Source organism: Hippopotamus amphibius, chromosome 8 (assembly GCF_030028045.1).
Source record: "Hippopotamus amphibius kiboko isolate mHipAmp2 chromosome 8, mHipAmp2.hap2, whole genome shotgun sequence".
In the NCBI taxonomy this organism is placed as follows: domain Eukaryota; kingdom Metazoa; phylum Chordata; class Mammalia; order Artiodactyla; family Hippopotamidae; genus Hippopotamus; species Hippopotamus amphibius.
This window is the reverse complement of record NC_080193.1, coordinates 42,752,631-42,780,578: the sequence shown is the minus strand read 5'-3', so window position 1 is coordinate 42,780,578 and position 27,948 is coordinate 42,752,631. Positions and strand designations below refer to the sequence as shown.

Here is a 27,948-nt window from a genome sequence, read left to right as displayed (position 1 = left end):
TATCTACTGTTAGCAGTTTGTTGTGAATTCTTCCAGAGCTATTTTGGGTTGTATACAGCAAATGTATTTACTACACGTGTATGTCTCCCTTTTTTGTTGCTTTTCACATCCACAGTAGTAGTCTGTACACTGTTTGGTGCTTTTTTTTTTTTTTCACTTAACAGTGCATCTTGGAGATCCTAAATAGAACTACCTTCTTTATAATAGTTGCATAATATATATTGTTTGGGTATTTCATGATTAGCTACTCCTCTGCTTAATAGACATGGGTGGTTCCAGTCTCTTGTTATTAAAAACTGCTCCATTGAATAACCTTATGCATATTTGTTTGTGCATGTGTGAGCACATATGTAGGGATAGATTTATGAAAGTGGAATTGCTTGGTCAGAGTATGTGTGGTATCAGTGTGCGAATATGGTGGTTTTTCTCGCACCACACCACCACTTTTATTACTGTTTTTGCTTTCTTGAGTGATGTTGCGTCTCAGTAAATGATGAGTCATTCTTCAGCATGAGTAACAAGGGGAATTTTTTTAAAGTAATTAATTAATTAATTTTATTGGCTGTGTTGGGTCTTTTTTGCTGTGCGTGGGCTTTCTTTAGTTGCGGTGAGTGGGGGCCACTCTTTGTTGTGGTGTGTGGGCTCCTCATTGCCGTGGCTTCTCTTGTTGCGGAGCACCGGCTCTAGGCCTGTGGGCTTCAGTAATTGCAGCACGTGGGCTCAATAGTTGTGGCTTACGGGCTCTAAAGTGCAAGCTCAGTAGTTGTGGCGCATGGGCTTTGTTGCTCCATGGCATGTAGGATCATTCCTGGAGCAGGGATCGAACCTGTGCCCCCTGCATTGGGAGGCGGATTCTTAAGCATTGCGCCACCTAGGAAACCCCAAGGAATTTAAAATCACTAATCTGTCTCTTTTTGATAATTTTCATATGATATACATTCCTGGGATGATTCATCATTACCTACAATAGTGGTTTCTATACTTTTTGGACCCCATAGGAATCTGGTGAAAGTTTTATACTTCTTCCCAGAAAAAGTGTGAAATCCATATTAGACTTCTACATGTAACTGTAAGGTGGGGAGATTACTGAAATCCTTTTGCCCATTTATGTATCCATAGACCCCAGTTAAGGCTTCCTGCTTTATTTGATACATATAAATTATTGTGTCTAGGTTGGCATAATGGAGTTTAGAATCTAGCTTCACTGTATGAAGTTAGGTTTCCAGCTTCTACCTTTGCTGCTCCCTCTCCTCACTACTTGTCCTTGAACCATTAAAAAAAAACCTAAAGTACACCTAAAACTAATGCAATGTTATATGGCAATTATATCTCAAAACAAAAAACCAAAAACTCATTAGTTCTTTCTTACTTCTACTTGCTGTTTCCTCTGCCTGGAATTGCCCCTCTTCCCCTTCTCCGCTAGGTGTATCCTTTTATCACCCTATAAGTTAGCTCATCTGAAACTTTCTGTTTCACATCTGTGCTCCCCGACCTGTTCTTGTTTCTTCCCATGGCATTCTCTCTCATAGGAGAATATTTAATGTACATGGGTAGGAAGATTTGATATTGTCAAGATGTCAGTTCTTCCCAGCTTGATCTATAGATTCAGCATAGATCCCAGTCAAAATCTCAGCAAGTTATTTTGTGGATGTTGATAAAAGCTTCTTTTATTCATCATCAATACCTGTTAAATGAATGGTTACTAGAGAACAGCATATTCACACAATCTTAAGGTATTACCTATGGTATTAAACATTTTAGATATACAGAAAAGTTGAAGAAAGATGTTAATACTGTATGTTTGCCTCCTAAATTCAACATTTGTTATAGTTTTGCTGTATATTCTTGCTAGGGCTGATATATCAAAATACCACAGACTGAGTAGCTTAAGCAATAGACATTTATTGTCTTACAGTTTTAGAGGTTAGGTGCCTGAAATCAAGGTGTCAGCAGGGCCATGTTCCCTCTGAAGGTGGTAGGGACAGATCTGTTCCAGACCTTTCCTACCTCGTTTCTGGTAGTTCGTTGGCCTTTGCCAGTGTAACTCCAGTCTTTATGTGTGTCCAAATTTCCCCTTTTTATAAAGACACTGGCACTTCCCTGGTGATTAAGAATCCGCCTGCCAGTGCAGGGTGCATGGGTTTGAGCCCTGGTCCAGGAAGATCCCACATGCTGCAGAGCAGCTAAGCCCGTTAGCCACAACTACTGAGCCTGAGTGCCCAAATTACTGAAGCCCGAGCGTCTAGAACCTGTGCTTTGCAACAAGAGAAGCCACTGCAATGAGAAGCCTGTGCACCGCAGCAAAGAGTAGCCCTTGCTCTCTGCAGCTAGAGAAAGCCGCAGTGCAGCAATGAAGACCCAACACAACCAATAAAAATAGGTAAATAAGTTTATATAAAAAATATAAAGACATCAATCATATTGAATTACTGGCCCACCCTACTCCAGTGTGACTTCATCTTAACTGATGATGTCTGCAGTGACCCTGTTTCCCAATAAGGTATGGGCGTGGCTTGGTGGCGCAGTGGTGTTTAGGACTTCATCATGTGAATTTTGAGAGGATATAATTCAACCAGTAACATTCTGTTTCTCTATACATACATACATGCATACTTTTTAACCATTTGAGAGTAATTGCAGACATCATGACAAATGATGCTTCAGTATGCAGTATCAGCATGCATTAACACAGGTAAGAAAATTAGCCATAATTCCCTAATATTATGTAATATCTGGCCCACATTTAAACAGTCTTTAATTAGCTGTGTTCCCCTCCCCCCCCCCCACCCCCGCAAACCAGGTAACCCTTTGGTTGTCTCTTTGGAGTTATTTAACTGGAACAGTCTTTTTGCTTTATTATTTTTCATACATATACCTTTTTTTCTTTTAAAGACTTTGTATCTCAGTTGCAGTTCAAGCCTCTATGTTCTGCCAACGTGATAAAGACCAGTTGAAACACCATTAATTTGGTGAAAATTCTCCTAGTTCATTACCTGTGATACAGGAACACAAAAATTAGACTTCCCTGGTGGCTCAGTGGTAAAGAAAAAGAACGTGCCTTCCAATGCAGGGGATGCAGGTTGGATTCCTGGTTGGGGAACTAAGATCCCACATGCCGCAGGGCAACTAAGCTTGCCCATGCTACAACTACTGAGCTTGTGCACTTCAACTAGAGAGCCCGCATGCCACAAACTACAGAGCCCATGTGCCCTGAAGCCTGTGTACCACAACTAGAGAGAAGCCCTGCACCGCAACAAAAGATCCTGCTTGTCTCAGTAAAGGTCCTGGGTGCCACAACTAAGACCCTGTGCAGCCAAAAAGAAAAAAAAAGAAAAAGAAAAGAAACGCAAAAATTACTGTTTGTTCTGTGAGCAAATACTATGTCTGCTGGACTTCTCCATTGTATAGTTAATATTTTTTCTTTTGTAGTTAATAAGTATCTTAGAGGAGATACTTTGAAATTGTGTAAATACACTCTTTGTTCTCACATTTTTAGCCTCCATTAGTGGAGCCTGTCTGTAGCAACTATTATTGGGTGTTCCAGTGATGATTTTTTTGTTAGCATATATTTCAGTGTATATTTGTTACCATTTTCATGTGTGCCAGGCAGTATGCAAGGCACTGGGAATATAGAGATTAAAAACATTCAGTCCTTGCTTATGAGGAGTTTAGACAGAAAGGCAGACATGTAGTTTTTAACAGTGTGATACATGCTTTCCGTGATTATGCATAATATATTTTGGAAGTACAGACTGCTGAATAAATTGAGTATGATAAATAAGCATAAATTTACAAAAGCAATTGAGAACATTGGCACAGGAATGTATCAGCAAAGGTTGTGAAGAGTATTTGGCAAACTTAGAGATTTCAGAATAGCATTAAAAAAAACAAACTCCTACCTCCTTATAAAAAGTAATTCATGTTTGTTGTGGACAACTTTGAAAAGCCCAAGGTGTAAAGACGGCAACAAAATTTTACCATAAGTCTATGCTCTATTGCCTTCCTTATGTGTTCCTTCCCATTTTTTGCGTTTTGAGCAAATGTGTAGTTCTTTTAAAATAATTGTAATTATTTCACAATCTGATTTTTCCACTTAATATTAAAGTGCAATTTGTTTAAAATATTTCAAACATTTTTAATGATTATATAAAATTTCTTGATACAGATGTTCAGAAGTAATTATTTAGTCATTCAACTCTGGTTGCCTGTTATGCTTGTGAACTGAACTGAAAGACCTCGTTGCAAGACAGAATTTTTTAGTTGCCCACATGGATCTCTATTAAATCGTAGAATGGTTTTCCGAAATTTATAAATATGTAAAGGTACTTCTGGAAATCACAGCCACTTGTATGTAACATGGTTTAAAAATTGCAGCAGTTTTCTTGAATATCAAATATAAGGTTATAAGTCGTAATCATTCTGTGCTTTACAGACTTTAAGTATTGAGTAATACTGATGGTTCTTAATCCTGTTGCTTTATTTTAGAGATCTAGGAAACAAAGACCCAGAGGTGTCAAAAATTTCTCCAGAGTAGGAGAGCCTTAAGTAGAGTCCTAGTTCCTTAATTTGTTATTCTTTGTACTTTAATGATACAGTATCTCCTTCACCCAAGGCTTAGGGGTTCTGTGGAGGGGTTGTGAGGAGTAGTGTTAGAGTGCTACAACTTCCCTGTATATATCTTGAACTTACTTTTAAGCTGTAGCTTGAAGAAGAGGGTTCTACAGTTGAAGGAGATTTAAAAAGAGAATGAGAGGCAATTCCCTCGTGGTCCAGTGGTTGGGATGCTGTGCTTTCACTGCCGAGGGCCCCAGGTTAAATCCCTGGTCTTAAAAAAGAGAGAGAGAGAGAGAGAGAGAGGGAGAATGAGAATATCCTTGAACTCTTTTTCTCCTCCAGTCTATTTTTTTTCCTTGTGAATAGTAAGTGCTGCCAACTTCAGGTGATTCTTGTTATTCATGGTAGTTATGTTCTATAGAATTGCCACAAATACTGAACTAGCAAATACTGAACTGTCACTCCTAGGAAATTTAGGTTCCTGTGAACCTCTGTGACTATATTTGAGTCAGTCAACTAAAACGTAACCTTATTTTATGTGTGTTTCTGTTTAAAGATACCCTAGTTAATGTATATTGCTGATCTATTAACATTGCTCTCATGGGGAAGAGGATTAGTTGTTCACAGCATGAGTATCTAACTGCATTTAATCCATAAGGCACATCACAGCCTTCTTGTGCTCAGGAACGCTAGACAGCACTTGAGCACAGTATTGAGCACAACACTTGGTGTGGGGGTGGGGAGCATTTTAAGCAGCAAAATCAGCAACAAGCACAGAAACGTGGAAACCATGACACTCAATAGATTGCAAAAAGGGCACTTGTTTACAGTATGATAGCTGAAATAAAAGCATTGCCTGGTTGGACCTCAGCTGGGATCTTGAGCTCTGGGTGTTTCAACTCTGCATATGTAGGAATGACAGCCAAAGACTACAAATGTTATTTTGGGGCTACAAGTAAATTTAACTGTTAGGCAGATTTGCAAATGACAAATCTTTGAGTAATGAGCATTGACCAGTTTGAGCACAGGGAAACAATAAAAACTCCAGAAATATAAAAAGTATGCCTTTTAAGTTCAAAATCCAAACAACTAAAATTCATACTGAATTTTTTTCCCTGAACCTCATCATGTAGGAGACAAATGACGAAGACCCAAATGTAGATTTATTGACAAAAGCAATGCATGAAAGACACGAAAAGGCAGTGTACCTACAGGTGGGAGTAGAGTGGTTAATAGAATTGAAAATTGAAAAAATATTCAACTTAATAATCAGGAAAACTGAAATAGAAGCAACCGAGAAAAAGTGATTTTTTTTAAAACCTAAAGTATCAAAGATTCTTTGACTTCAGTAGTTCCTCATGCTAGTGATGGAAATAAATGGTTCTATAGGAAAAGCTTTATGCACAAAGATGATCAGTGTGATTTGATTTTAGTAGGATGTATTTTATTTTTTGATTTTATTTTTTAATTTTTTTGAAGTATAGTTGACTTACAATGTTGTGTTAATTTCTGCTGTACAGCAAAGTGACTCAGTTATACATATATATATTCTCTTCTGTTGTGATTTATCACAGGATATTGAATATAGTTCCCATTGCTATACAGTAGGACCTTGTTGGTTATCCATCCTATACATACTAGTTTGCATCTGCTAATCCGGAACTCCCAGTCCTTCCCTCCCCCACCCCTCTTCCCCTTGGCAGTCACAAGTCTGTTCTCTGTGTCTGTGAGTCTGTCTGTTTCAGAGGTATGTTCACTTGTATTTTTTTTAATTTGTTTTTTTAAGTAAATACATTTATTTATTTATTTATTTATTGGCTGTGCTGGGTCTTCATTGCTGCACACGGTCTTTCTCTAGTTGTGGTGAGCAGGGGCTACTCTTCATTGCAGTACACAGGCTTCTCTTTGCAGTGCACGGGCTCTAGGTGCGAGGGCTTCAGTAGTTACAGCTTGCAGGCTCAGTAGTTGTGGCTTGTGGGCTCTAGAGTGCAGGCCCAGTAGTTGTGGCACACAGGCTTAGTTGCTCCTTGGCATGTAGGATCTTCTGGACCAGTGCTCAAACCTGTGTCCTTGCATTGGCAGGCAGATTCTTAACCACTGCACCACCGGGGAAGTTCTGTATTGTATTTTAGTAAGCTATGTCTTAAAAACAATTCAGTGTACAACAGTGGGACATGTAAGTAGATCATGTTATATACATATATATATATTTTACCAGAATATTACATAAGCTTATTTCAGATGTAACAGCAGTGTTAAAATCAACAAGTTTAAATGTTAACTGAACCGAGTAAACTTAGCCATTTAAGTATTTCTAAAGTTATTCTCTCCAGAAAACTAAGGGAGCTCATCTTTTCCACCCCCACATACCATAGTTTCCCAGTAGTTCAATTTTTGGAGGACTTTAAAGTGATTAATAAACTGCTTTGGGGATGTTTCAGAACTTCTTTCCCCAAATGAAAACCAATCTGGAAAAATTATATATTGCATAGGTATCTCCACAGATTCTTTTCTTTAGAACCTTAATGCAATTTCAGTGTAGTATAATTTTTACCTCTTTGCCCCACATGAAAAACTGTCTATCCTGAAAAATATATATGGATGAATATATCCTGTGATCTTCCAGTTAATAGAATTGTTTTACCTCCCTGATAATCTTTATCATATTTCAAAATAATCAGCTCCACATGGGACATTATTTCAGTCTTTACTGACTCATAGGCATATGAACTAGTGCCCAGCTTCTACTTCTTTTACATTCTCTCCTCCATGAGTGGATGGAGTTATTTAATATGTCTGATGTGGGACAATTACCCCTTTACAGACATACAGTTTAGGTTAAAGTCATTGATTAGGGAGCCTACACACTCAATTCAAAATTTAATATTTTTTCCTTCATAAATAACATGTACTTAATTGCTATGAGACAGCTATTTGGCTTTCAAAAATCACATTTAGGGATACATTCATCGGACTGATTAGATAGTACAGGTGAAATGGTTATAGAAATAGAGGCAGTGTCATCTCACAAAACTTATTTATATATCAAAATTATTTTGATATCTGAAGTTTATAGAAAGGCTGAATTCTTCAAACTAACTATGCCTTCTGTAACTCAAGCACTCTTCTCTTGACAGGAGCAAGCTGAAACTTATCCAAAGGTGGTTGTGCTAAACTTTTCTTTTAAGCTTAGATTTGGACTGCTTAAGAAACTGGTACCCAAGAAACCAGCATGAGCTTTCTACGTTTTTACTATTTTAAGGAAATCATGTTATATTTATTTTTAATGGAACATTTAGGAAGTTGTTAAAGACATTTACCAAGAGTTTTTTGTTTGCTTTTTGGGCTGCGTTGGGTCTTCGTTGCTGTGTGCGGGCTTTCTCTAGTTGTGGCAAGCAGGGCCTGTTCTTTGTTGTGGTGCACTGGCTTCTCATTGAGGTGACTTCTTTTGTTGTGGAGCATAGGCTCTAGAGAGCAGGCTCAGTAGTTGTGGCGCACGGGCTTAGTTGCTCCGAGACATGTGGGATCTTCCCGGACCAGTGCTTCCCATGTCCCCTGCATTGGCAGGCGGATTCTTAACCACTGCGCCACCAGGGAAGTCCCGTCAAGATTTTTGTATCATGGACTCTTTTTCTTTTTTTTTCTTTTTGGCTGCGCCGTGAGGCATGTGGGATCTTAGTTCCTGGACCAGAGATTGAATCAGCACCACCTGCATTGGAAGCATGGCGTCTTAACCACTGGGCCACCGGGGAGGTCCCAAGAGTTTTGTAATATGGAAAACTTTTTTTAAAAAATTATTTATTTATTATTTATTTATTTTTGACTGTGTTGGGTCTTTGTTGCTTTATGCGGGCTTTCTCTAGTTGCGGCAAGCGGGGGTTACTCTTCTTGTGGTGCACGGGCTTCTCAGTGCAGTGGCTTCTTTTGTGGAGAGCGGGCTCTAGGCATGTGGCCTTCAGTAGCTGTGGCTTGTGGGCTCAGTAGTTGTGGCTCACAGGCTCTAGAGCGCAGGCTTGATAGTTGTGGTGCACGAGCTTAGTTGCTCCGCAGCTTGTGGGATCTCCCCCGACGAGGGATCAAACATGTGTCCCCTACATTGGCAGGCGGATTCTTAACCACTGTGCCACCAAGGAAGTCCCATGGAAAACTCTTAAGGTGTAATTATTAAGGGGGAAAAAGAGTAAAAATTTATGTATAATCCATGATTTCACATAGAGTTAACAAGTAACAATGGTGCTTTATAGTATCTATGGAGGATTGGTTCCAGGACCCCTGGAGGAGGCAGGGGTCCCTAATATAAAATGGCATAGTATTTGCATATAACCTACACACATCTTCCCCTATATTTTAAGTCGTCTCTAGATTGCTTATACCTAATACAGAGTGAATGCTATGTGAATAGTTGTAAATGCAAGAAAAATGCTATATAAATAGTTATTGGTGTGTGGCAAATTCAAGTTTTTTGAAACTTTCTGGAATTAAAAAAACTTTTTTCCCATCCACAGTTGGTTGAGTCTGCGGATATAGAACTCATGGATACGGAGGGCTGACTATACAGTAAGTCCCCTACAGACGAATGAGTTCAGTTTCGAGAGCACGTTCAATTTCGAGAGTAAGTCCAATTTGTTTGTAAGTCCAACAAAGTTAGCCTAGGTACCCAGCTAACACAATCGGCTATGTAATACTGTACTGTAATAGGTTTATAATACTTTTCACACAAATAATGCATGAAAAACAAACAAAAAATAAACATTTTAAATCTTACAGTACAGTACCTTGAAGAGTACAGTAGTAGAGTACAACAGCTGGCATCCAGGGGCTGGCACCAAGTGAACAGGCAAGAAGAGTTACTGACTGGAGGAGGGAGAGGAGGTGGGAGATGCTAGAGCTGAAGGATCGTCAGCAACAGGAGACAGAGGGCAAGCTGCAATTTCACTCACACCTCATGTTGATGGCACAGGTTCTGGTTCTTTGCTGGATTCAATTCTGTCTACCCTCTTGAAAAAAATGACCCAGTGATGTCTGGGTAGTAGCTCTTTCTTTCTCGTCATAGCACTGGATTGCATTCTGCATGGCTGCTGCAACCTTCATGAACTGTTCTACATTTGGGTCCTGTGCCTCAAAAGGTACGGTGCCTCCTCAAATAAAGAAAATCCCCTGCCATTTCCTAGTTGTGTATCTCTTCGGTTCTGCAGTTTCTTCTTTCTCTTGTTCTCTGGGCCTCTGATTCCAGGCACTTCTTAGCAGTACCAGGTACATCACTGCTGCTTTTGTGCTTGCTTCTGGACATCCTGGGCTTGAAATAAAGATACTATACTATTGTACTGTATACAGTACTGTACAGTAAAGTACACAAAGCACAACCACTTGTGGAGGATGCACGCACGGGAGAATGTACGCCAGACACGTGAATTAGCTTCACATGATTGGACATGTGAACACACGTTTGCATCTTTGAAAGTTTGCAACTTGAAGGTTCATATGTAGGGGACTTACTGTATTTACTTCCTCCTCTTTTCCCAGATATCTGTCATTACCATGTATTGTTTTCACAGTAGACCAAGGCTTAAAAATATGCAAATTATGGTTTGGCTCACAGTATGTACAACATACTATCATTTGTGTCCGTAATAATGTGACAGCGCAGTGGAACAGAATTTCCAACTGTCTTCTAATAGTCATTGGGGGGAGATTAAATTATGTACACCATGCTTTTCACTTACTCATTCATCCAGGGTTTTGTTTTGTTTTGTTTTTTCTGAACTATGAAAGATGCAGACTTCTAAAAAACTTCAGTGTTCATCGTCTGTAGGAATAAAGAGGTTTTCTTAAAACTATACTGGTGGTATCAGACAAGAAAATTAGCAATAATTACCTAATTATCTAATTCTTATTCTTTTTATCTAATGTAACTAGTAAGTTCTGTTTACCAAAGTTGCCTAATTGAGCTGTATAAATTGAATAAATTACCTTGTATAACTTGTTTTGGATTTAAAAAAAAAGTTGAGGTGTAATTGACATGTAACATTTTATTAGTTTCAGGTGTACAACATAATGCAATGATATATGTATATGTTGTGAAATTATCACCATGATAAGTTTAGTTAATGTCTGTCACCTTACATAGTCATAAATTATTTTTCTTATGATGAGACCTTTTAAGATCTACTGTCGTAGCAACTTTTGGGTATGCAATATAGTATAGTATTAACTGTAGTCACCATGTTATTCATTACATTCCCATGACATTTATAGCGGGAAGTTTGTACTTTTTGACCCCTTTCACTCATTTCACCTACTGTCCACCCCCCTCCTCTGGCAACCACCAGTCTGTTCTCTACGTGTGTTCAGTTTTTTGTTTGTTTGTATTTTAGATTCCACATATAAGTGAGATCATACAGTATTTGTCTTTGTCTGACTGACTTCACTTAGCATGGTGCCCTCAAGTTTCATCCATGTTGTCACAAATGGCAAGATTTCGTTCTTCTTCTTCTTCTTTTTTAATTAATTAATTAATTTATTTTATTGGCTGTGTTGGGTCTTTTTTTTGCTGTGTGTGGGCTTTCTTTTAGTTGTGGTGAGTGAGGGCTACTCTTCATTGTGGTGCGCAGGCTCCTCATTGCCGTGGCTTCTCTTGTTGTGGAGCATGGGCTCTAGGCACGTGGGCTTCAGTAGTTGCAGCACATGGGCTCAGTAGTTGTGGCGCACTGGCTTAGTTGCTCCGCGGCATGTGGGATCTTCCTGGAGCAGGGCTCGAACCTGTGTCCCCTGCATTGGCAGGCAGATTCTTAACCACTGTGCCACCTAGGAAGCCCAAGATTTCGTTCTTCTTAATGGCTGAGAATAATATTGTGATGTGCGTGCACACGGGGCTGTGTGTGTATGTGTATGTGTATATGTATACATGGACACATTGTTTCTGTACCTTGGCTATTATAAATAATGTTGCAGTGAACGTGGGGTGCACTTTTTTTTTTATTGGAATATAATTGTGTTACACCATGTATCTTTTTAAGTTAGTATTTTTGTTTTCTTTTGATAAATACCCAGAAGTGGAATTGCTGGATCGTGTAGGAGTTCTGTTTTTAATTTGAGGGAGAACCTCCAAACTGTTTTATAGCTTACTTCCCTTGTACTGATAACCATCAATCTCCAGAGGCTTTTAAATTATTAGTAGCTTGCAATTAGGAAATAGAAAGTATTGCTTAAGCACATGTGAGAGAATGTGTTTTTATTTGTTTTTTAAAGAAATTTACTTATTTATTTTTGGCTGCATCGGATCTTTGTTGCTGCACATGGGCTTTCTCTAGTTGTGGTGTGCAGGCCTCTCATTGCGATGGCTTCTCCTGTTGCAGAGCATGGGCTCTAGGTGCATGGGCTTCAGTAGTATGTGGCTTGTGGGCTCTGGAGCACAGGCTTGGTAGTTGTGGCACACGGGCTTAGTTGCTCCACCGCATGTGGGATCTTCCCAGACCAGGGATCGAACCTGTGTCCTCTGCATTGGCAGGCAGGTTCTTAACCACTGTGCCACCAGGGAAGTCCCAGGACAGCTGTTTTTTTTGAAAGCTGTATTTCCTTTTTTAAGTTAATTTTGGTTAAAAGTGTTTCAGATAGACTGCAGATATCAGATTTGTGCATTACCCATTTATTTAAAATAATGTTGTGATGAAGCTGATTGTCAATTTTCCAGAAACATTATATTGGACTGAATTCTCCATTTGGAGGGACTGATCACATATATGACATTATGACATGCATGTTGTCTTTCAGTCTTACAGAGCTTCCAGCTAAGAACTATCTCAGGTTTTGGGTTGAAAACTTAATCTAACAGAGAATAAGCAACTGAATTTATATTTCTGTCATTTATAAATTGATGCTATCCAGTCTTTAAAGGAGATTCAATCAGACCCCTATTGCTTTAGAAAGGTTGTATACATAGCATAAACTGGAATGGAAAAATACTTTCTTAAAAACAAAACCTGAATTCTGGCTTCTGTTTCTCAAGCTGAGTGAGAGGGTGAAGTTTTACAGTGTTTTAAATTGAGTGTTTAACAAGTCGTTATATATTAACTGTGAAACAAATTTCATTTACTTTTGGGGTAATACATATAGATAGTCTAAAATTAAGATATATGTGTAGAAACTCTGTATCTTCTGCTCACTTTTGCTGTGGACCTAACACTGCTTTAAAAAAAATAAAAGTGTACAGAAATAAACATGGCCAAGGAGGTGAAAGACTTATGTGCTGAGAACTATAAAACTTTAATGGAGGAAATTGAAGATGATTCAAAGAAATGGAAAGATATCATGTGCTGTTGGATTGGAAGAATGAATATTGTTAAAATGGCCATACTACCCAAAGCAATCTACAGATTTAGTGTAATCATTATCAAAATACCAATGACATTTTAAACGACTAGAACAAATAATTCCTCCCGCCTCCCTTTTTTTGGCCACACTGCACAGCTGGGATCTTAGTTCCCCAACCAGGGATCAAACCTGGGCCCCCTGGAGTAGAAGCATGGCGTCTTAACCAATGTACTGCCAGGGAAGTCCCTAGAACAGATAATCCTAAAATTTACATGGGACCATAAAAGACCCAGAATTGCCAAAGCCATAGTGATAAAAAAAGAACAAAGCTGGAGGTATAACCTTTCCAGACTTAAGATTATACCACAGAGCCACAGTAATCAAAACAGCATGGTATTGGCACAAAACCACATACATAGATCAATGGAACAGAATAGGGAGCCAAGAAATAAACTCACGCGCATATGGTCAATTAATCTGTGACAAAGGAGGCAAGAATACACAATGGAGAAAAGACAGTCTCCTCAAGTGGTGTTGGGAAAGTTGGACAGCTGTGTGTAAAACAATGAAAGTAGAACATTCCCTTACATCATATACACAAATAAACTCAAAATGGTTTAAAGACCTAAATGTAAGACATGACCCTGTAAAACTGGAAGAGAACATAGACTAAATGTTTTTAAATTATTTTTTATTTTAATTAATTTATATCTTTTGGCTGCGTTGGATCTTTCTTGCTGCACGCAGGCTTTCTGTAGTTGTGGCGAGTGGGGGGCTACTCTTTATTGCACTGTGCAGGCTTCTCGATGCAGTGGCTTCCCTTGTTGCGGTGCATGGGCTCTAGGTGTGTGGGCTTCAGTAGTTGCAGCACGTGGGCTCAGTACTTGTGGCTCATGGGCTTTAGAGCACAAGCTTAGTAGTTGTGGCACACAGGCTTAGTTGCTCTGTGGCTTGCGGCATGTGAGATCTTCCCAGACCAAGGATGGAACCCGTGTCCCCTGCATTGGCAGGTGGATTCTGTTTTTTTTTTGTTTTTTTTTAAAAGAACTTTTATTGAGATAATTGACATACACTAGACTGCATATATTTAAAGTGTACAGTTAGATTTTTTTCTTATTAATAATGTATATATGGCAGTCCCAGTCTCCCAATTCGTCCCACCGCAACCCCCCCACCCCACCCCACTTTCCCCATTTGGTGTCCATATGTTTGTTCTCTGCATCCGTGTCTCTATTTCTGTGTTGCAGACTGGTTGATCTGTACCATTTTTCTATATCTCATGTATATGCGTTAATATACAATATTTGTTTTTCTTTTTCTTACTTCACTCTGTATGACAGTCTCTAGGTCCATCCATGTCTCTACAAATGTCACAATTTCATTCCCTTTTACGGCTGAATAATATTCCATTGTATATATGTATCACATCTTCTTTATCCATTCATCCATTGATGGACATTTAGGTTGTCAGGCAGATTGTTAACCACTGTGCCAGTGAGGAAGCCCTAGACTAAATTTCTTATCCTTATCCTAAGTCATCTAATTTCCTTTCCCGGAAGCCATCACTGGTGATATTTCTGATATATCTGTCTATCAGTGGTATAATCATATAAAAACATGAATGTGCTTATAATAGTATATAAATGGCCTGCTTTTATTTATTTCTTTATCTGTTTTATCACAACCAAGAAAGCTAACCAAAGTAGTTTTGTCTTTTTTAGATCCTGTGGAACTTTATATTTCCTTCTGAGGTTTACATTCATCAAATGAAAGCATAGCTTGATCATTTTCAGCAGTGAATTTGGAAAATTTGGGAATGGATCAGGCTTTTAGTGTTAGTTTTATCTGTTGTGAATACTATGTGAATACCTTAAATACCTAATAAATTTTGCAATTTGTAAAACTTTTTTCTGTGATAGTTATTTGAACTTAACTCTGTAAGGCAGTGGCAAGTTCTCAAAGTGAGTCCAGAACTATTTTTATAATAATACTGAGGGACTTTCCTGGTGGTCCAGTGGTTAAGAATCTGTGCTCCCAATGCAGGGGGCCTGGGTTCAATCCCTGGTCAGGGAACTAGATCCCACATGCCTCAACTAAGAGTTTTCATGATGCAACTAAAGATCCCATGTGTGGCAATGAAGATGCAAAGATCTGAAGATCCTGTGTGCCACAGCTAAGACCCAGCTCAGCCAAATAAATAGATAAATAAATATTTTTTAAAAATTATATTTAAATAATACTGAGATATTATTAGCCTTTTTTATTGTGTTGACATTTGTACTTATGGCATAAAAGCAGTAATGGATAAAAATACTGGTTCCTTAACATGTTTCAAGGCAGTGGCACCAATTGTATTAAGTAGTAATTGTATTTTTACTGTCACCTGACACTGGTAGTTAAAATGAAAAAAGTGTTTTATTTAAGAATGTCATTGACAAGCAATAAAAATAATTTATTTAAATGTTAACCCTTGAATGTATGTTTTTAAGTATAGTGTACTGTGGATAGAATTCTGTCCCTGTAAAAATCCCAAACACTAACTCCCAGTGTGTTGGGATTTGGAGATGGGGCCTTTGGGAGATAATTAGGTTTAGATGAGGTCATTAAGGTAGGGCCTTCATGATGGGATTAGTGTCTTTGTAAGAAGAGATACCAGAGAACTTGTTTCTTTCTCTCTGCCCTATGAGGACACAGCAAGAAAGTGGCCATTGGCAAGCCAGGAAGAGAGCTCTCACTAGAACTTGACTATGCTGGTACCCTGATCTCAGATTTTCAGCTTCCAGAACCATGAGAAAATAAATTGCTATTGTTTCAGTCTTTGAGTCTGTGATTGTTATGTCAGCCTGAGCAGACAGGTACATACTGTGGGATAAAATGGGAAGTGTGAATAAAGCACTTTTTTTCCACTTAGAAAAGTAGGAAATTTTTCTTAAGGGAAAATTTTGTAATGATAATATTCACTTTTTTTTCTTGAAACTCTTTTTTCCTTGAAAGAATGACAGACTGTTCAGAGAGAGACCAGGTGGGGAGAATATAGAGGGAGGGACCAAGTTAACTATCAGAAATGAAAGAGGGGCTATCACTACAGCTTCCAGACATTAAAATGGTAATAAGGGAATACTATGAAAACTTGTGCCCTAAAAGTCGACAACTTGAATGAAAATGATCAGTTCAGCACAAACTGCTAAAACTCACTCAAGAAGAAATAGATAATCTGAATAGTGTTGTATCTTTTTAAGAAACTGAATTCATAGTTAAAATCCTTTCAAAGAAGGAAACTTGAACTTCAGATGGTTTCACAGGTGAAGTCTACCAAACATTTAAGAAGGAAATAATACAAGTTCTATACAGTCTCTTCCAGGAAGTGTTAGAAGACACACTTCCCAACTCACTATATGAGGCTTGATATAAAACCAGATAAAAACATGCAAAAAATGTATACCAATACTCCTCACAAACATGCATGCAAAAGTCACAAAATATTAGTGAGTCAAATACAGTTGTATAATGGATAATACATGTGACTAACTTGGATTTATTTTGGAAGTGAAAGTCTGTTCAACATTTGAAAATCAGTTGGGGTAATTTACCGTGTTAATAGACTAGTCTTTTTAGAGAATAAGCATTTGATAGAATTCTTCATACTTTCATGATAAAAATTCATACAAACTAGAAATGGAAGGAATTTTGTTTCGCTCATGAAGGGTGTCTCTAAAAGTCTCTATCTAAAGTCATATTCGATAGTGAATAGTTAACAACTTATTGACTGGAGACATATTAATATGTCTTTGTTACCCAAACATTATTGACCATAGATGTATCAATACTTTTTTTTTTTTTTTTTACAATTTGATGTTTTTTTCCTTATTAGGAATGTATATATGGCAATCCCAATCTCCCAATTAATCCCACCCTGACCCCCCTCGCTTTCCCCACTTGGTGTCCATATGTTTGTTCTCCACATCTGTGTCTCTATTTCCGCCTTATCAATACATTTTTAGAGAGTGATACAGTTAACATCACCGTGTGAAGTTGTTAGAGCTTAAGATTGATCAAGGGTTCATTATACAACTTGTGATTCTCATTATCATTCACATTTTGCTCTGTTAGGTTTTTGTTCCAACATTGTGTATATTATAAACACAAGTTTATTACTGTAAAATTTTCAGAAACGACACATCGCAAAATTTTGAGTGAAGAAAAAATTTTTTGTGAATTTTATGCAGATACTTTCTCTAATTGTCCTAGTGACATACATAGTAGTGTCTCAGAAGATGATAGTTCTCCAAAATATAGTTCTGATTCAGATGATGGGAATATTAGACGAACGAAAAGACGAAAAACCTTAGTGCTGATTCTGATATGGGGAAAGTGAAAATAAAACGGTGCTGGAAAATGCTTCTTTGCTTCTACAGAAGAGTGGATTAAAGACAACACTTCATGAAAATTAGAGGACTTTACAGCTGTGTCAGGTGTAACTGTTGAATGTAGTAACCTTCAAAATGTTAGTGAAGTAACAATTTTTTGGTAGTGACTTTTTTTTGAGTTGGTTGCTTCTCAAACAAACTTGTATCACCCACAGAAATGAAAAATTATATAAAAAGTATGATAAGGCTTTAAAAGGGACTGATGTAACCAACAGTGAGATGAAGAAGTTTCTTGAATTAATAATTTTGATGGGACAGATAAGAAAGTCACACTGGAAAGAATATTGGTCGACTGACCCCTTACTTGAAACACCTGTGTCTTCAAAGATTATGACAAAAAGAAGTTTTGAACAAATAATGACATTTCTTCATTTCAGAAACTCCACTTCCTGCAGACAGAATTTCAAAAGTTAAACCTTTTTTGGATTATTTTGTACCAAAATTTCAGTTGATCTATATGCCCAAACGAGCTATCACTTGATGAGGCAGTGATAAAGTGGAGAGGACGACTCAGATTCAAAACCTATAACCCCAGAAAACTTACAAAATACGGAATCTTGGTCAGGATGATTAGCAAAAGTGAAACTGGGTATATATGCAACCTTGAGATTGGTGAAGGAAAGAAAGTGCAAGAAACAATGTTATTGGACCTACGACCTTATCTTTGTTCATGACACCATATTTACCAAGACAGTTATTAAAACAGTGTGTCCACATCTGAAATATTGTTGAAAAATAAAGCCAGAGTTTGTGGGACTATAAGAGAGTGTCATGGTCTACCAGGCCAATTAAAATTTATTTATTTATTTATTTTATTGGCTGTGTTGGGTCTTCGTTGCTGCACACGTGCTTTCTCTAGTTGCAGAGAGCGGGAGCTACTCTTCATTGTGGTGCGCGGGCGTCTCATTGCAGTGGCTTCTCTTATTGCAGAGCACCATCTCTAGGCACATGGGCTCAATAGTTGTGGCTCATGGGCTCTAGAGCGCAGGCTCAATAGTTGTGGCACACAGGCTTAGTTGCTCCGCGGCATGTGGGATCTTCCTGGGGCAGGGATTGAACGCGTGTCCCCTGCTTTGGCAGGCAGATTCTTACCCACTGCGCCACCTAGGAAGTCCCTACCAGGCCAGTTAAAGGAGAAATCTAAAAATCTACAGAGGGGAGAAATGACATTCTTACGGGAGAAGTGTTTCTTCTTATATGGAAGACGAGGCTAGATCACATGGTGATAACTATTCATGACGTCTCCATAGCATCTACAGGAAAGGAAGACGGGTGAACCGGCCATTAGACAACTAAGCCCACTTGTATATTAGAGTATAATATATATGAGAGGAGTTAATGCAATCAATATATGGCAAACTGAAGTATCCTACGGAAAACTTGAAAATGATATAAGAAAGTGGGTTTCTATTTGAATGATATTGGTTTATTCAATGCATTTAAAATTTGTTGTAGCCTTAATGCACAGAATAAAATGAGTTACAGGCAGTTTTTTTTAGCAGTAGCTAGAGAATGGGCAACTGACCATTCTGGTGAATATAGTGGTAGTCCCCACACCTGGTCCTTGTGGCGTTTCTAAAAGAGCCCCATCCCCCCCAAAGAGCCACCTTGGTGACTATCAGGTAAAATAAAAGAACATATTCTAGAGGAAATAATACCCACAGGACCAAAAAAAAAAGAAAAAATGCTTCCAGCAAGTGTAGAGTCTGCTTTTCCTGGGGAAAGTGCAGTGAAACACAGTATATTTGTAATAGATATTCTGTTCCCCTGCACAGAGGTGCCGGCTACACTGCCTATCACACGCTAATGAAATATTAGAATTTTTTAGTAAGACATACAAATTTCAAATAAATACATTAAGTGCAAAAAAAGGGGACTTCCCTGGTAGCGCTGTGGTTAAGAATCTGTCTGCCAACGCAGAGGACACGGGTTTGATCCCTGGTCTGGGAAGATCCCACGTGCCACAGAGCAACTGAGCCTGTGTGCCACAGCTACTGATCCTGTGCTCTAGAGCCTGAGAGCCACAACTGCTGAGCCCACGTGCTGCAACTACTGAAGCGTGCATGCCTAGAGCCCGTGCTCCACAACAAGAGAAACCACTGCAATGAGAAACCCATGCGCTGCAATGAAGAGTAGCCCCTGCTCACCGCAGCTAGAGAAAGCCCACGCACAGCAACGTAGACCCAATGCAGCCAAACAATAAAAAATGAATAAATAAATAAAATTTAAAAAATTTAAAAAAGTAAATTCTGTTTTAAGAAAGTGCAAAAAAAGTTGCTATTCACTGAAACACAGGTGTTTCAGTATTTACTTAGGTAACAAATCGCTGGTCACCAGTGTTAGTTTCTGCAAAAATCCCCCAGTCGATAATGTGTTAATAGTGAAAGACAATGCTTTTCCCCTTAAGATTAAGAACAGTGCAGTAAGGCCAGAAAAAGGAATACAGAGGGCTTTTAGAACAGAAAGAAAGAAATAAAATTGCCCCTGTTTGCAGATTACATGATTGTGCAGAAAACTTCAAGGAATCTATGGGAAAGCTTCTAGAGCTAGTGAGTGAGTTTATAGCAAGATTGCAGGATATATAGACAATGTATACAGTTAATTGTATTTCTATATACTAGCAATGGAAATATGTAAAAAATGGTACCATTTAAGTAGCACCAAAAAATAGATATGTCTGGCAAAATGTATACAGGATCTGTGAACTGAAAACTACAAAACATTGATGAAAGAAATTAAAGAAGGCCTAAGTAATTGTAGAGAATTTACCTATTTGTGGTTTTGAAAACTAAACATTAAAATGTAATTTTTCCTCAAATTGATCCACCAGATCAGAATCCCAGAAACATTTTTTGTAGGTAATGAATGATAAGCTGCTTTTATCATGGAATGGCAAAGGAACATACTGCTAAAACAGTTTTGACAAAGAACAACATAGTTGGAAAATCTGATATGAAATCTAGCTGATTTCGAGGCCTTCTTTACAGTTTTGGTAATCAAGATATTGAGGTAGACCCTCACAAAATGTGAAAGGCAGTTCAGTAGAAAAAAATTGTTGACAGAACAATTGGAAAATGTAAAACAATAAAATCAGCAGAAGAGAAGACAGGAGAAAAACCTTTGTAGCCTTGGCTAGATAGAGACTTCTTAAATCAAAAGCGCAAAGTCAATTGATAAATTTGATTTCCTTAAGATTAAAAACTTCTACTCTGAAAGAAATGGTGAAGAGAATGGAAAGTGTCAGACTGAGAGAAAATATTTGCAAATCAGATATCTGGTAAAGATTTTGTGCATAGATTATGGAAAGAACTCTCAGAACTTAACAGTAAGAAAACAATCCAAGGGAATTCCCTGGCCTCTGGCGATTTAGTGGTTAGGACTCTGTGCTTTCAGTGCTGAGGGCCTGGGTTCAGTCTCTGGTCAAAGAGCAAAGATCCCCACAAGCCGTGCGGCACGGGCCAAAAAAACCCAAACAAACAAAAAACAGAAAAACCATAAAACAATGCAATATGAAAATAGACAAAAGATTTGAACAGAAGTGTTATTGGAAAAGATGTATGGGTGACAAATAAGTATCTGAAAAGACTCCTACATCATTAGTCAGTAGGGAAATGTAAATTTAACCTCAAGGAGATCTTACTGCTACTCTTCTATTAGAATGACTAAGAAGCAAAACAACCATATGCTCCTTCTAGCAGACTATACCAAGTATTAGTGAAGATGTAGAGCAACTGGAACTTTTATACATTACTGTTGGGCATGCAAAATGGTACAGCCACTTTGGGAAATAGTTTGGCTCTTTCCTGTAAGTTCAACATAAATTTACATGACCCAGCAGTTTCAGTCCTAAATATTTACCCCCCCCCCCAAAACAAAAGCTTATGTTCACACAAAAACTATACCTATGAATGTTTATAGCGATTTTATTCAAATTGCCAAGCACTGAAAAAAATCCAAAAGTTCCTGAATGGATAAACAGTTGTGGTATATCCATAGAATTCAACAGTTTTAAAAAAAAGGTGGGGGGAGGGGGGTTTGATACTTGCAACAGCATTGGCTAATCTCAAAAGTATTATGCTTAGTGGAAAATGCCAGACCTAAAAGGCTATATACAATATATAATTCTATTTATATGACTTTCTGTAAAAGTGAAAAACTACAGGGATGAGAAACAGATCAGTGATTGCCAGGGGCCTGGAGTGGTGGTAGAGATCTGTAACAGCTGGCCAGTGTGAAGGAATATGTGGGGGTGATGTAACTGCTCTATATCTTGATTGTTCCATGGTTCTATGCATTTGTCAAAACTTAGAAACATATACCAAAAAGTGAATTGTATTACGTGTAACTTTAAAAATAAATTAACCAAGAGTATGAGAAGACAGGAGAAGATATTTGTAGAAGATATCTGTCATCCAGAATATGCAGAGAACCCTTAACACTTAATAAGAAAATGAAAAAGTTTAAAAAACAGGCAAAAGATCTGAACAGACATCTCACCAAATAAGGTGAGTGTCAACTAAGAATATGGAAAGATGCCCAGCATCATACATCATTTGGGAATTGCAAATTAAAACGACGAGATACCATGACACACGTATTAGAATGTCTAAAATCCAAAACACTTATATCACCAAATGCTGGTGAGGATAAGGACATTCATGGCTGGCGGGGATACAAAATGGTGCAGCCACTTTGGACAATTTGTTGGTTTTTTAGAAAGTGAAGTATGCTCTTACCAGAGGATCCAGTAATCACACTCCTTGCTGTTTAACCAAATCAGTTGAAAATACGTTCATACAAAAACCTGCATACGACTATTTATAGTAATTTTATTCATAATTGCCGAAACTTAGGTAACCAAGATATATTTTATAGGTGAATGGGTAAACAGATTGGTACATTCAAACAATGGAACGTTAGTACTAAAAAGAAATGAGCTGAGCTATTGTGGAAAAGACCTGGAAGAACTTTAAATACGTGCTGTTATGTGAAAGAAGCCAATCTGAATACATTTGTCAAAACCCATAGGATGCACAACACTGAGAGTGAACCCTCATGTAAACTTTGGGCTTTGGGTGATAATGATGCATTAATGTTGGTACACTGATTTTTTTTCTTTAAATTTATTTATATATTTATTTGGTTGCACTGGATCTTAGTTGCAGCCTGTGGGCTCCTTAGTTGTGGCATGTGAACTCTTAGTTGCTCATGCGTGTGGAATCTAGTTCCCTGACTAGGGATCAAACCTGGGCCCCCTGCATTGGGAGTGTGGGGTCTTAACCACTGCATCACCAGGGAAGTCCATGGCACACTGATTTTAACAAATGTACCACTCTGATGCTGAATGTTGTCAGGGAGGGGGACTCTGTGTGTGTGTGTGGGAACTCTATATCTTCTGCTCGCTTTTGCTGTGGACCTAAAACTGCTTCAAAAAAAAAAAAAGCGTATAGGAATAAACCTGGCCAAGGAGGTGAAAGACTTACGTGCTGAGAACTATAAAACTTTAATAAAGGAAATTGAAGAAGTTTCAAAGAAATGGAAAGATAACCCATGCTCTTGGATTGGAAAAATTAATATTGTTAAAACGGCTGTACTACCCAAAGCAATATGCAGATGTAATGTTATCCCTGTCAGATTACCCGTGACATTTTTCATAGAACTAGAACAAATAATCCTATAATTTATGGAACCATAAAAGACCCAGAATTGTGAAAGCAATCTTGAGGAAAAAGAACAAAGCGGAGGCCTAACCCTCCCAGACTTCAGAAAATATTACAAAACTATAGTAATCAAAACAGCATGGTATTGGCACAAAAACATATACATGGATCAATGGAACAGAATAGAGAACCCAGAAACAAACCCACACACCTACAAACAATATTTGACAATGGAGGCAACAATATACAATGGGAAAAAGACAGTCTCTTCAAGTGGTGTTGGGAAGGCTGGACAGCTGCATGTAAATCGGTAAAGTTAGAACATACCCTCACACCATACACAAAAATAAACTCAAATGCCTTAAAGACTTAAGTATGAGACGTAACACTGTAAAACTCCTAGATGAAAACGTAGGCAAAATATTCTTTGACATAAATCATACCAGTGTTTTCTTAGGCCAGTCACTCAAGGCAATAGAAATAAAAGCAAAAATAAACAAATGTGTCCTAATCAAACTTAGAAACTTTTGCACAGCAAAGGAAACCATAAACAAAAGAAAAAGCCTAGGAACGGGAGAAAATATTTGTAAGTGATGCAGCCGACAAGGGTTTAATTTCCAGGTTATACAGACAGCTCATACAACTCAACAACAGAAAAACAACCCAATCAAAAAATGGGCAGGGACTTGCCTGGTGGCGCAGTGGTTAAGAATCTGCCTGCCAGTGCAGGGGACACGGGTTCGATCCCTGCTCCAGGAAGATCCCACATGCCGCAGAGCAACTAAGCCTGTGTGCTACAACTATTGAGCCTGTGCCACAACTACTGAAGCCCAAGAGCCTAGAGCCTGTGCTCCACAGCAAGAGAAGCCACTGCAATGAGAAGTCCTTGCACCACAATGAAGAGTAGACCCTGCTCGCCGCAGCTACAAAAAGTCCATGTGCAGTAACGAAGACCCAATGCAGCCAATAAATAAATTAATGAATTAAATAAATAACTAAAAATAAATTTAAAAAAAATTGGCATAAGACCTAAATAGACATTTCTCCAAAGAAGACATACAGATGGCCAACAGGCACATAAAAAGGTGCTCAACATCACTAATTATTAGAGAAATGCAAATCAAAACTACGAGGTATCACTTCACACCAGTCAGAATGGCCATTAAAAAGTCTACAAAAAAAGAAAAACGTCTACAAATAATAAGTGCTGGAGAGGGTGTGGAGAATAGAGAATATATATTGGTAGGAATATATATTCTCCCACACTGTTGGTAGGAATATATATTGGTGCAGCCACTGTGGAAAATGGTATGAAGTTTCCTCAAAAAAACTAAAAATTCATTTGCTGTGTGATCCAGCAATCCCACTCCTGGGCATATATCCAGATAAAACTATAATTCAAAAGGTACATGCACTGCTGTGTTCATAGCAGCACTATTTACAATAGATAAGACATGGAAACAACCTAAATGTCCATTGATAGATGAATGGATAAAGACGATGTGGAACATACATACAATGAACTACTACTCAGCCATAAAAGAGAATGAAATAATATCATTTGCAGCAACATGGATGGACCTAGAGATTATCAAACTAAGTAGGTCAGAAGGAGGAAGACAAATACCATATGTTATCATATGTGGAATTTAAAACGTGACACAAATGAACTTATCTGTGAAATAGACTCACAGACACAGAGAACAGACTCGTGATTGTCAAGAGGGAGGAGGGTAGGTGGAGGGATGGACTGGGAGTTTGGGGTTAGTAGATGCAAACTATTATATATAGAATGGATAAACAATAAGGTCCTACTGTATAGTACAGGAAACTATTCAATATCTTGTGATAAACCATAATGGAAAAGAATATATGTATAAATGAAGCACTTTGCTATATAGCAGAAATTAACACAACATTGTAAATCAACTATAATTTTTAAAAGTGTATAAAATATTAAATGAAAAGAGGACTTCCTAGGTGGCACAGCAGTTAAGAATCCACCTGCCAATGCAGGGGACACGGGTTTGAGCCCTGCTCTGGGAAAATTCCACATGCTGTGGAGCAACTAAGCCCGTGCACCACAACTATTGAGCCTGTGCTCTAGAGCCCATGAGCCGCAACTGTTGAAGCCCATGCACCTAGAACCCATGCTCTGCAACAAGAGAAGCCACTACAATAAGGAGCCTGCACACCACAATGAAGAGTAGTCCCCACTCGCATAAACTAGAGAAAGCCCGTGTGCAGCAACGAAGATCCAACGCAGCCAATAAATTAAATAAATTAATTAATTTAAAAAATCTTTTAAAAAATTTAAATGAAAAGAATGACAAACTATGACATTCAGACTTCTTGAGTATATATTAAATATTTTTCTTGAGGATGAATGTCAGTAGACTGTTGCTTCAAGGAGAGCAACTGTTAGTACGTATTTGTTGCCAGTGATAAAAATTGAGTTTTCAAGCAAGAAAGTTTTAGAAAACTTGTTTCTGTCGTGTGAGGTTGAGTTTCCCAGTAATTAATAGTTTTTATGATGAATTTTTGAACATATATTATTGTACGTTTTCTAAACATTGTGACAGATACAGTGCCTAATTTTGTGGAACCGGTGTTTTGCAAGTGATCAGTGCACAATGTTGTAAAACTATGCATATTTTAAAGTTCCAAAGTGCAAAATAAACCAGTGTATTTTATTTTATTTTTTAAAAATTTTTATTTTTTATTTTTTGGCTGCATTGGGTCTTCATTGCTGCACGTGGGCTTACTGTAGTTGGGGAGAGTGGGACCTCCTCTTCACTGTAGAGCACAGGCTTCTTATTGCGGTCGCTTCTCTTGTTGCAGAGCACAGGCTGTAGGTGCGTGGGCCTCAGTAGTTGCAGCACATGGGCTCAATAGTTGTCAATCGTGGGCTCTAGAGTTCAGGCTCAGTAGTTGTGGCACACTGGCTTAGTTGCTCTGCGGCATGTGGGATCTTCCCTGACCAGGGCTCAAACCCATGTCCCCTGCATTGGCAGGCAGATGCTTAACCATTGCGCCACCAGGGAAACCCCCAGTGTATTTATTTATTTATTTAAATTTTTATTTATTTATTTATTTATTGGCTGCGTTGGGTCTTCAGTGCTGTGCATGGGCTTTCTCTAGTTGTGGCAAGCGAGGGCTACTCTTCATTGTGGTGCCTGGGCTCCTCATTGCAGTGGCTTCTGTTGTTGCAGAGTATGGGCTTTAGGCGCGTGGGCTTCAGTAGTTGCAGCACACGAGCTCAGTAGTTGTGGCACATGGGCATAGTTGCTCCGCTGCATGTGGGATCTTCCTGGAGTAGGGCTTGAACCTGTGTCCCCTGCATTGGCCGGCACATTCTTAACCACTGCACCACCAGGGAAGTCCCAGTATATTTTATTTTTATTTATTTTATTTTCTTAATAAAATTATTTATTTATTTATTTATTTATTGGCTGTATTGTGTCTTTGTTGCTGCATTCAGGCTTTCTGTAGTTGCTGGCTTTCTGTAGTTGTAGGCTTTCTCTAGTTGCTGGCTTTCTGTAGTTGTAGGCTTTCTCTAGTTGTGTCGATCGGGGACTTCTCTTCATTATGGTGCATGGGCTTTTTATTGCTGTGGCTTCTCTTGTCATGGAGCATGGGCTTATAGGCTCCTGGGCTTCAGTAGTTGCAGCGTGTGGGCTCAGTAGTTGTGGTGCACAGGCTTAGTTGCTCTGCAGCATGTGGGATCCTCTCGGACCAGGGCTTGAACCCATGTCCCCTGCATTGGCAGGCGGATTCTTAACCACTGGGCCACCAGGGAAGTTCCAACCGGTGTATTTTAATATAACAGAGTACAAAATCCTTATTAATGTGATTTCAGATGCTAAATTACAGTTAATATTTAATAAACTACCGCTTGGCAAGTTTTGTTGGAATATCAAAGAATACCCATAATTTTCTGAGAAGGCTATTAAAATAATCCTTCTTTTTCCAAATATATATCTCTGTGGGTCCAGATATTTTTTATGTGCTTTAACCTGAATAACATATTGCAGCAGATTGAACGCAGAAGCAGACATGAGAATCCAGCTGTTTCCAGTTAAGCTAGACATTAAAGAGATTTGCAAAAATGTAAAAAAACAGTGCCAGTCTCTCACTAGTTGTTTTTGATGAAGATAAATTGTTATTATAATGGATTTATCGTTAATTCTAAAATAAATTAATATTTTGAATTTTTCTGTTTTAATTTCTAATGTGGCAAGTATCTATGGATATGAATACCATAATAAACAAAAATTGGGGTGAATTCTCAATTTTTAGAGTAAAGGGGTCTTGGGGACTTCCTTGGTGGTCCAGTGGTTGAGACCTCACCTTCCAATGCAGGGGATGTAGGTTCGATCCCTGGTTGGGAAGCTAAGATCCCACATGCTTCTCGGCCAAAAACCAGAGCATACAACAGAAGCAATATTGTAACAAATTCAATAAAGACTTTAAAAATCGTCCACATTTAAAAAAAAGAAGGTGAAGGGGTCCTGAAATAAAAAGTTTAAGAATTTGCTGCTATAAAGGAACTCTTTCAGAGGATTCCCTGCTGGTCTAGTGGTTAGGACTCAGCACTTTCATGGCTATGGCCTGAGCTTAATCCCTGGTCGGGGAACTAAGATCCCACAAGCTGCAGGGTGCTGCTTAAAAAAAAAGGAAAGAAAGAAAGAAGAAAAAATGTTTCATAAGTAAGCTATCCAAGTCATTTTGTCCAGTTATTCCCAAATTTTGCCACACTAAAGTATCACCTAGGAGCTCTTAAAAATCTCTGCTGCCCAGTTCATATCCCATACTATTAAATCAGAATGAAAATGAGTGCAGTGAAGCCTGGCCTTAGGAACTGCTGACTTTGAATTTCTTATCTTTAATTTGGGAGGTCACTTTATGATTACTTACCTTATCTAGAAAATAGGGCACAGTTTTTGTTTACTTTTGCAGAGATGATTCACTAATCCAGTGAGAATTGGTTTGCCCAG

At 38.3% G+C, this 27,948-nt stretch overlaps 1 protein-coding gene across 9 annotated transcripts in view; it reads left to right on the top strand.

Annotated features, from left to right (window-relative positions):
• WDR33 (WD repeat domain 33) overlaps positions 1-27,948 on the top strand; it is a 109,679-nt gene that overhangs the window by 11,138 nt on the left and 70,593 nt on the right. For 5 of the 9 annotated variants that reach the window (XM_057746804.1, XM_057746805.1, XM_057746798.1 and 2 more), the window contains exon 2: positions 9,060-9,166. The exons of 1 other annotated variant lie outside the window; for it this stretch is intronic. The gene's annotated coding sequence lies outside the window, so the exon portion shown is untranslated. Of the gene's footprint in view, positions 1-9,059; positions 9,167-9,607; positions 9,681-27,948 lie in introns of all 9 variants that reach the window. 3 more of the 9 variants (XM_057746803.1, XM_057746799.1, XM_057746802.1) reach the window with 3 other exon arrangements.